The following is a 10,951-nucleotide window of genomic DNA, read 5'->3' on the forward strand; positions in this document are numbered from 1 at the left end:
TACATGGGGGGTACCATGGCGCTCGTGAGACCTCACTGAGCAGAACTAGGAGTGTTTCAGGGCAGTAAACTATATACTAACAACAATATTATCAGTGAAAGTACAGATTTTATGTAAAAAAAAGAAAACACAAAAAAAAACGCTAACTTTGGCTAGGGTTTGTGCCCAAGTGGCTACTACAAAAGACTGGCCATACCCCATTTTGAATACCCTGGGATGTCTACTTTTTCAAATGGTATGCCATGATGGGGGTAATTTTCATTTCTGGGCTGCCATACGGTCTAAAAGGCAACCTAGGTCACTCAAACCAATCTGTCAAATTTCTATGCAGAAAATAAAATAATGGACAAGTCGTATATTTGACCCTGTAACTTTCCAAAACCCCATAAAACCTATACATGGGGGGTACTGTTTTACTCGTGAGACATTTCTGAATACAAATATGTATGTTTTGTTTGCAGGAAAACCGAATAGTATTCTGACATTAACAGTTAAATTGCCATGCTGAAATTGAAAAATAACAAGATTTCATAATTTTTTCAAGTTTTTTAGATTTTATTCATATAAAATGGAGTTCCATACATGAATGTTTGATATTAAATGAAAGCCCTGTTTCCCCTGAACAAAATGATATATAATAAGTGTGGGTGCACTTAGTATGAAAGAGGTAAATTATTGTTGAACAGACATATAGTAAAATTCTGTGGTTTGTTTACATTTTTTTTGGATCACAACTTGTACATTTGGCTGCGGTCTTAAGGGGTTAATTTTCTGAAATGGTATATACGAGATGGCAAGTGTCAAGTTAAGTTTAAGAATTAATCAATAAAACAATGCAAGTGCATTTTCCCAACTTTTTATTTATTTTATTTCATAATGTATGGCAGCATATATCCCAAAGCTATGAAAAATATCTGTCTTTTGTAAAAATCAAATCAGTCAATATAACTGGCTGATTAGGGTTCAGCTAACTAAATATAATTGTTTAGGTTTTTCGCTATATTTGTACACAGGACATACTTGAAAACGAGAGAAACAAGATAAATCTCAATATATGCAGCCTGGTTAAATATTTATAAATAAATAAATATTTAATCCAAATATCTAAGGAACCTTTACATTCAGAATTTAGGTTGTGTTCCATATGTGAGTAGATTTTATTTGTTGGCTAAAAGGTTGATGGCAGTATGGTAGTAAGAGAATGCTGCCCACTCACAACCTTGCATTTAGATTGATTTAGATTTATCTTCCAGTAAGAACTGAGAGTAGTTCATCATAGATCGGATGATACCGTGTGAAAATGGTGCCATGAGGACTGTGTGTCTCCAACATAAGTTAAGATAAATATGCTATATAGCTGTAATAACTTGGCTCCAAAAGCCATTACTGAATACAATGCATACTGGAAGACTTTCTGGGAGAAAGAGGCATCACAAAATGCCAAGGCTTAATGACTACTAGATCTGAAAGCAAACTACCCTTTTCTCAGAACAAGAACCAGTTAACATCACAATAGCTAATAAACAAAAATGAGTAGCCAACACAACAAATTGGTCAGCACAGGGACCTGACACTATCCACACCTACTAGATAAAGAAAGTAACAAATCTCCATGAATTTTTTTGAGACCTGAGCGGTATTTACCAAAGCGCAAGCTATTAAGTCTCTTTAAGCCTTTGTCCGTTCTCAGAGTTCTCATATTCTTTTTGTTTGCTTTAATTCATTAAGTTGGCTCACCCCACGTTAAAAGGGCAATCCAGATGTGGGACCTGTGCTCACTGTGACTAGAGGGATATCAGCTACACCTCACTGAGGAGGCCCAAAAGAAGGCCGAAACGATCATCTAGGGTTGCTGTATTTCTCGTGCAGAGGGAACTTCCTGACATTTCAGATCTGGACTGCCTGTACGGGGGGACCAGTCTGATACGCTTCAGATATGTCCTCTATGTAATGGCACAATGGTCCTACTTTTCTAGTCTAGGTGACCTTTTTTTGTGGGTTAGGTACGGGATGAGGGTGTTACACTAAACCCCTATCCTTGACCGCTCCCCTTCTTTTCTAGATGAAGAAAAAATTACTGGCTGTTAAATGAGACATCATGGTGGTTGGCAAGGAAGAAAAGACTGTTGTGGTGGAGAATATGACAATACCATGAAAAAGAAAGAATCTGAAGAGGTGGAAGAATACCAAGGACTGAAAGTGGAGCTAGAAAGTATGTGAAAAGTGAAGGCAGTAGTAGTCTCAGTAGTGATTGAAGAACTCAAAGTCATGACACCTAAATTGGTAGAGTGGTATCAGTAGATTCCAAAGGCTTCATATCTTCCAACATTTCTTTTTTCATATTCCTTAATTATTCACATCCACATCCCTTACCATCTATTTTAATTACAGATACTTATCTTTTCATACCTGGTCCCCTTCTATGGGAACAGGCTGCTTGGATATTGCTAATTAGCTACCTCCCTTGGTTTTTTCACTAACTCCTGAAAACACACTTGTTCACAAATACCTTCTGCAATCCTGTAGTTTAATCACCTTTTTGACCCTAACTTACTGCCACCTCTTGATTTTATTGTTTCCATTTTAATTTACATATTAATCAATGCATGATTAGTCAACTATGCAAAACATCTTGAATAAGCATACCATATAAGTAATGTAAACTAAATACTTTGGAACCGTATAAGATAAGGTCTTTCTTGAGTATCTTAATCATGCAAATAATTAATCTTTATTTGATAAATCTACAAATTACAGTACATATTTTTCACTCAGTTACTAATGTATGATATCAGGATATATTAATAGATCATTTCCACAAGAAATACATCTGAGGATGTCTCCATCTTAAAGAGGCACAACAGGCTGAATTGGATCCATTCTTTTATAATACAAGCATACATAGCAGATGTATTAACATATTTGAAAAACAACCAATCTATACTAACCTAAGAAAAAAAACAATACTTACTTTTATAGATCTTTATTTCTGTGTAAATCCCCACCATATAATAACCTGTAATTACCACAGCAAGTAGCTAGCCCAACCGGGTTCTTCTCACTGTGGTCTATGTCGTTTGATATTGTGTACATGTTTAACTCAGCACTGCATGGGTGTACAGTAAGGGATCCAGTTTACAGATTTTAAAGCTCACTGTGCACAGCCTCAGCATGTGTTTCCCAACCCAGCACTGTGTGTTTCTGCTGACAATCTGCCCCCCAATCCCAGCAATGTGGTTGTATTCCCCGAATGCCAGCATTGTGGTTGTATTCCCCGAATGCCAGCATTGTGGTTGTCCGTTGAAGCATGATGTCATTCTATCCTATGTTTTTATGTACATTTTCATTATTGTCTTTTCCCGTATCCTCAAGTTTAGTTTTTTTCATTGGATTTTCTTTATGGACAATTGTAATACTTTCATACATCGTTTATTATATCAGAGCAGAAAAAGAATAATTCATTAGGCTAAGGGAGTTTCCTGCACAGTGAGTAGTACGGTTATATGTTTTTAACCATTTCGGTGTCAGAGCCAATCACATTAGTCTTTGACTGTCAAAGAGTTTAAAAATATATATATATTTTAATTCTTAAGACAGCCACTTTCAGGTTTCATACGAGCGAATAAATCAGTAGGTATAGAGATAAGGTTTCCAGAAAAAGAGGGAGGACTTAAAGTCAATTGGGGGAGTCTGGCACACCACCATATTAAAACTTCACCACCCAACCCTATATTCAGTGATTACTTTTGTTCTGTGAAGAGGGAGCCCAGGAAAAGTTACCGGTATGTAGACAAGTAAACCTATTGTCATACTGCCGGTATATATACTCTTGCTTGATTTATAATTGCTTCCTTGATGTGGAAAAAATCTAGACGTTGTATTACATACAACACTAGGGATAGGTTGTGGAACATATGCTGGTTTGCGTAACCTATATGCTCTGTCAATCAGTAATTCCTCACTTGTGGCATCTGGCAATATATCATAGAAAAATAAAGGAAGGAATGCGAAAAACCATTTATCTGAGACATATTCCGATATTTACTTGTACCTTCTTGATCTATCATCTATGTCATCCATATTTAAGTTGATTTTCCAAATTAGTGACTTAATCCGTAAGGTTGTTATGTGTCTGGGCTTGCTTCTCCATATTTCTGTCTTCTTGGAATTTTCTTTTCTCTTTATTTTAAACATATGTTTATAGCTCTACTATGGGCATTTCTATATCTGCTGGTACTAGTGACCTTAGGCCAGCCAGACTGCTGTTTTTTGTTTAGATATTGGCATTTCTGCCACTACCTTTTGTACCATAAGTGTATTACAGCTGCTGCATCTAGAAGAAGGGTCTGTGTTTTTGTACTCATATCTGTTTCCTCTGTGATCTTGATTCGCTACTCTTAGCTTTCTTCCTAAAATGGCTGTCTAATGTTGAATGGTTCTATGCTGTACTTGTACAGGACTGACTTTTAATAAAAAGGAATAAAATGTGTTACTGCCTCATGTTGGCACTGCAGACAGCTGTGGATAAAGTGGAACAGGGCAATAGGACACCAGTCAGTCAGATGCCAACCATTATATTGCCATTATAATTTGTGCCACTAATCTATTCTTTTCTTTATGGGCTTAAGCAGCGTAATTGTACAAATCACAAAATAAAAGTGATATACTACTTTTGTTACAAATAAAAGGTGGTACGAGGAATGAGCTCACGAAGTCTGGTCAGGTGTCTGTGGATGACAGGAGTAAAAATAGAATAAAGAATTGTTCAGTTAGATTTACTGTGTAACAATGAGCCATCGTCCACAGGAAGTATAGAACTGATCAAGAGACACAGTACTTGGTGATTAAAGATGACAGAATATAGAATGTGTTATCCGGTATAATCAGCTCTTTTCCCTCTTGTAATGCACTTCAAAGTGTAGTAATTAATTTACAAGTGAGTGGTCATAGACCTGTGTGGGGATGGGCATGCCAGTGCTCTGAAATAACTACCAAAGGGACTGAAATGTTTTTGAACCAAGCAGAAGTGTAACTTAAAGAGACACTATAGTCACCAGAACAACTACAGCTGATTGAATTGGTTCTGGTGGCATGCAGACACTGAACTTTCCTCATAAAGATTCATTGATTCAATTAATCTCTATGAGGAGATGCTGATTGGCCAGTGCTGTGTTTGAATAGTGCTGGCTCTGCCCCTGATCTGCCTCTTTGTCAGTCTCAGCCAATCCTATGGGGAAGCATTGTGATTGGATCAGGCTACCACTTTTGCTGATGTCAGCAGGCAGTGGGCAGGTCTAAAGGAAACAGGGACAAAGTAAGGAGCTGCAGACTTGAATACAAGTAAGATTTTACTATATTTAGGGAGGCATGACGGGACCAGGGTGGCTAGATGGTGGTTTTAACCCTATAGGGTCAGGAATACATGTTTGTATTCCTGACTCTATAGTGCTCCTTTAAAGGAACACTTTAAGCACAAAAGCAACTTTTGTTTCAGTTATTGCAATGAAGACACTACAAGCTTTCGATGTGAGTAACCATGTTAGGCTATAGAACTACATCCAGATCATGGGTAAACGGAAAACAGGAAGTATAAGGCAATATAGTATATGCATAATAACTCCAAACATCTCCTTTTTTAATTCAATCCAAACTTTGCAACAATTAACCTAAAACAGATATTGAACAGTATTAAACATAACATATCATGTTACTGGTCAATGCACTACAGATTGAGTCTATCTGGTGGTCTTGAAACTCAACTACTACACAAGGCAACAGGGATTTTGCCAGGGGGGGAGCTGTGCAGCTCCAAAAGGTGTTGGTAGGGTGCTGCACTCTTTCTTGGCTGTTGTGTTTGGCACAGAAGAACTTGCTGGCATATGTTGCTGCACTATGTCATCCTCGTATCTTTTAGATATGACAGTAGTACAGGTTGCTCGTAGGCTTGTGTGATAGGTTGTTCTGCCACTTGGTAGAGAGTGCCTTCCACATCCACAAGATATGAGCAAGGAGCAACCCTCTGAACACAGGTATCCAATCTCCAGTGACCAGTCCTGTCACCAAGCAGTGGCTCTCCAATGCTTAGTTCAGGTAAGTCTTTGGCAGGCACATCGTATGTCAGTTTGGAGATCTGTTTTCTCCGTTGCAGTTTGTCCAGTACACCTGTTAGAACACAAGGTTAAAATAATTTGTTGGCCATTGGCAACGAAGACTTCAGTCTTTTGACATCAAGTGCTGTGCAGAACTATTATCCATCCCTTCGATTGGGGTGTTCCTCCAATGCAGAATGGCTTTCAATGGGTCATCACCATCATACTTGACTTTCTTGAAAAGATTCTTTGCTATCTTTACAGCTGATTCCGCTTTACCAGTAGCTTGTGGGTGCCACGTGGAAGAGGTAAGATGCTCAAATTCCCAATTTGTAGAAAACTGGCTGAATTGCTCACATGAGAATTGAGGTCCATTATCCAAGATTACCCAGTCTGGCTGTCCATGACGTGCAAATTGTGCCTTACAATGCTTGATTGAAGTTTCAACAGACAAGTCGGGAAGGAGCTAAACTTCCCAAAAGTCCGAATAGTGAAAATCAATTAGTAGGAAGTCTTGCCCTACACAACTGAATAAGTCCATGCTTACAATTTGCAAAGGTCGGGTAGGCAACACATGCAACATCATGGGTTCCTTCTGCTGTGATTGTGCATATTCATTGTATGCTGAAGAACGACTAACAAAGTTTCTAAGCTCATTCTGCATTTTGGGCCAGTATAAGGTATCTCGAGCCTGCCTATAGCATGCATCTCCACCAATGTGACTGGCATGTATGTGTGTCAGCATCTCCGATCTTAGTGCTTTTGGAATGATGACCCTTGTACAGTACGCCAAGTCCAGTATTGCCTCACAATTAAAGGCACCTCTTCCTTTGGGTCTGACCAACCATTCAAAACAACAGACTTAAGTGCTTGCAAACTCTCATCGATTTCTGTGTGCTGCTTTATTTGAAGCAATCATTCTTCTGTGACATTTATATAGTCTAAATGATTTATCTGCGATAGGTCATAAATTTCCTGTCGAACATTGCAAACTGTGTGTTGTGTACCACGTGCTGCTGTAGCTCTGCTTCAAGTGTCACTAATATACATTTCAGGTCCAGGTTTACGGACAACATTTAGGCAATAATTTTGCAATGTGGCGTTTGGTGCACATAAAAGTGGTTTCTTAAAAACAGATATTGGAGGCTTATGGTCAGTTTCTGCAGTGATTCTGTCACATCCATAAAGGTAGTGATGAAAGCACTGGCAGGCAAACACAATACTCAGACATTCCTTTTAGATTTTTGCGTAGTTTTGCTCAGTAGGGGTCAGTGCCCTTGAAGCAAAAGCAACACGCTAGCCAGCTTGCAACAGGCAATAACTGAGCCCACTTTTGCTTGCATCACTTTGAATAATTACAGCATTATGTAACATCATAGTACTTCAGGACAGGTGTATCTGTAATGTTTGATGTCCTGCACCGCATTGTCATGCTTAGGAAGCCAATGCCAAACCGCATCCTTGTCTAGAAGCCTTCTCAATAGCTCACAAACCTCTGAGAGGTGCGGTAGGAATTTCAATAGGAAGGTAACAAATCATATTAAGTGCTGCAGAGATTTCACAGTCGTCAGCTGTGGCATATCGAGTATGACTCTGATTTTTTCAGGGACAGCCTTCAAACCCTCCCGAGATAGTATGTGTCCGTGGAAGCGGACCTCTTTGACCTTGAAGTGCAGTTTCTTAAAACTAAGCCTTAGCTTCACCAGCCTACAATGATTTATCAGTTCCAGCAGTTTACCATCATTGCTCTGCTTCCCTATCTGTATCCCCACAGCCAACCCCAAGAATGTCATCAGTTATTGATTTCATTCCTCTAAGTGCAGCCAATAGCTCATGTTGCTTACATCTCTAGTGCAACTGATACTCCAAAAGGCAATTTGACCATTTTTCCCTGCCCTAGGGAGTCCAGAAGGTTGTCATGTAACTACTTGCATTGTCCAACTAACATTGTAAAATGGTATCCAGTGCATTAACAAGCATGGACATGCGTCCTCGAGTGTAGGCATAATGTAGTGAGATCGCCTCAGTGCCTGATTCAAACATTTTGGATCTATGCATGTTCTTAGCTTATCAGGCTTCTTTACAATCACCATGTTACTTATCCAATCAGTTTGTTTGGTCACTGGTGCTATATGTCCATCAGCCTCATAATGGTCGAGCTGCGCCTTAACTGCCTGTTTTATGGCCACTGGCATGTTGTGTGATGCACATTGGACTGGTGGAACACTCACATCAAATTCAATTTGAACTTCCAATAATAATGAATCTACTGGTCTTGTAAAAACATCTCTAAATTCCATTATTAGCAGTGGGTTTGTCAAGGGCCCTTTAAATTGTCCATTGTCCATCACATTGAGCTGTGCATGGATGGAGAAAAGCATCAGCCGTAGACATTCACAGTTTCAGCCGGATTACAGTGGCTTCTGGCAGGTGTCCGCAATTTCAAAGTCTGTCTTGTGTGTCTGCCCATGAATGGCATATTCTATCCTGAAGAGTCCTAGAGATTTCATAAGCTCACCTGAGTATAACTTAGTCTGGTGTCACTTGGCAGTAGACATGATTAGTGGGCTAACTTTATTTTGTCTCTCAAACACATTACATCACATGTTGCCCCTGAATCGAGCTGACAGGATTGGGGCTAGTTGCATAAAGTTAAAGTGACAAACCCGATCAATTCACTGCTGTATATCACTTCAGAGGTGTGTGGCACTTCCTCATATGCTGATGTGTTCTCCATGGAGTGTAACTTTCCTATTGATGACTGTCTTTTACTTGACAAACATACATTAGCAAAATTTGTTCTCCCACAAGACCTACAAGACTTCCCAGAAACAGGACACGGCTCTTTAATTCTTTGACGCATTCCTTTTGCTTATGTGTTGTCACCGCACTGCAATGTATATGCTGTCGGTCTGCTGCTGTCTGTCCTGTTCCATAACTTTCGTACGTCTGTCAGTGAACTCTGCTGTACGACATATTTCAATGGCTGTGTTTAAAGTTGATTGACGTTCTCTTAAGATACGCCTGCGTGTGCTCTCACTAGCTACACTGATAATTTTGTCCCTTATTAATTCTTCCCTCAGAGTATTATATTCACAAGGTGCAGCTTTTATTTAATCAATCGTGTAACAAAGGTATCAAGACATTATCCCTCTTCTTGTTTGCAGCATCCAAACACATACCTTTCATATATGACATTTTAGAAGGTTTGAAGAAAGCTTCCAATGCATCTAAAATGTTTGCAACATTCTCTTTCTGCTCTGCTGTGAGTTTCAGATTGTGATTATAAACATGCCTTTATTCATTTAATTCACTCAGTACTGCTGGTAGTCACTTCTAACACCATGTTTTAGTTATTGCAATGAAGACACTACAAGCCCTCAGTGTGAGGAATCATGTTAGGCTATAGAACTACCTAAAGGTCAGGGGTAAACAGGAAACAGGAAGTATAATGCAGTACAGTATGTGCATAATAACTCCAAACAACCTTAGTTTAATGATTCAGTATTGGTGTATCGATCATGACCCTGCAGTCTTGCCGCTCAATTATTTGCCATTTTACCGTTAACTTCTTTAGGAGATTCCATGTCATCTTTAAAATATAGTGGGTTTTAAAGTTGAGGCACCATAACAACTTCATCAAAATTAAGTTTTTATGGTGCTTGGACATCCCTGGTGCCGGCTCACCTTAAGGGTTAAACTGTTATCGAACTGTTTAACCCAAAAGACTGTGTTCCAGCGCTATATCTCCCTCCCTCTCCTTCTAAAAATCTGTAAACCGGAGACTGTGTTCCCGCCGAATCTTCCTGCCTCTCTTTCTAAAAATCTCTGAACCGGAAGGCTCTTGCAGAATTGGTGAGCCGCACGGCTGATTGGCTGAGAGAGAAACATACCTTTTTCAAGACAGTTTTATTAATGGGGATTCACTGATTGGCTGAGAGCATTAGAAAACGGAAGGGCAGGGAGATTAAGCACTGGAACAAAGACTTTGGGGTTAAACCATTCGAAAAAGGTCCCTTAAGTTGAGCCCTGGCACTATAACATTATAATTTCAATTAAGTTGTTATGGTACCCAGAATATTCCTTTAATGCCATTAGAATGGCATATAACATCTGCATTTTGGTGCAATTAGGGTTAAATCCCTGCTCTGCACTGTGAAGATCCAAGTATCAATAAATACTTGGTGCTCCAATTTGTCAGCAAAAGCCATACTTAGTGGCCACAGACCATTTAAAGAGCCTGCGCGATCACTTTGCTCTGTATGAGCAGGGAAATGCTCATACAGTACTGACGGTAGAGGGAAACTCTCTGAGGAAGGGTAGTGGTTACCATTACAGTAGGGTTATGTGTAATTATTGTGTAGGATTGTGTTAGTATAGGGTAATGGTTAATGCTGGGTTAGGATAGTGTTAAAGTTAGTGTAGGTGTACAGGTAGAGTTAGTGTAGGGGTAGGCTTGGTGTATGGTTTGGGGTAGGGTTAGTATAAGGTTAGGGCTAGGGTTGGTATAAGGTTAGTATTAACTAACAAAAATTTATGTAAATCCTAGACATAAAAGACATTTAATAATTAGGACTCATTTATCTTTTTTGAGTTCTTTTTCTTTAGTTGCACTTGATGTGCAAAAATTGTTATATGCAAAACCGTGAAAAATCTTTAGTTTCTCACATTTTTAACATTTGATTAATACATAATGTTGTGTTAGGTATGTATATAGTATATTAAATGGAAGCATTTTCTGTCCTTTAAGCAGCATTATATAATATGCGTGGATGCACTTAAAGGGAAACCCTAAAATTACAGTGGAACAAACACATAGTACAAATTATAGGTTTTGTTTTGGTTCAAAATTTGGACAACTT

The sequence above is a fragment of the Pelobates fuscus genome, chromosome 2, assembly GCF_036172605.1.
Source record: "Pelobates fuscus isolate aPelFus1 chromosome 2, aPelFus1.pri, whole genome shotgun sequence".
NCBI lineage: Eukaryota > Metazoa > Chordata > Amphibia > Anura > Pelobatidae > Pelobates > Pelobates fuscus.